At 46.8% G+C, this 344-nt stretch overlaps 1 protein-coding gene across 1 annotated transcript in view; it reads right to left on the reverse strand.

Moving 5' to 3' along the window:
• The window catches only part of LOC111830088, a 3959-nt gene that overhangs the window by 2992 nt on the left and 623 nt on the right, over positions 1–344 (reverse strand). The window lies entirely within an intron of this gene.

The raw sequence follows: 344 nt of genomic DNA on the forward strand, positions 1-344 counted from the left end.
GCGGATTTCTACACTTATGGCCGGGAATGTACTTCTCATCACAACTAAAACACAGCCCCAAGCTTCGCTTCTTCTTCATCTCCTCCCAACTTAACTTCCGTGGAGGCCGTGGTGTATCGTCTTCAGGTGGCGACAGTGCCGTTTCCTTAGACCAGCTGATTTTACTCAATGCATTGCTCGGTAGTGGTCGCTGAGGTATATTGTACGAATTCTTTTTCTTCTGCCTTTGCATCTGCTCATCTTTCATACGAGCAAGGTTAAGTACCTCTTTGAGAGATTTTGGCCGAAACATCCTCACGCTATCAGCAATCACCGGATTTAACCCGCCCACAAACGTTCCAATT

This window comes from Capsella rubella, unplaced genomic scaffold (genome assembly GCF_000375325.1).
Source record: "Capsella rubella cultivar Monte Gargano unplaced genomic scaffold, Caprub1_0 scaffold_184, whole genome shotgun sequence".
In the NCBI taxonomy this organism is placed as follows: Eukaryota; Viridiplantae; Streptophyta; class Magnoliopsida; order Brassicales; family Brassicaceae; genus Capsella; species Capsella rubella.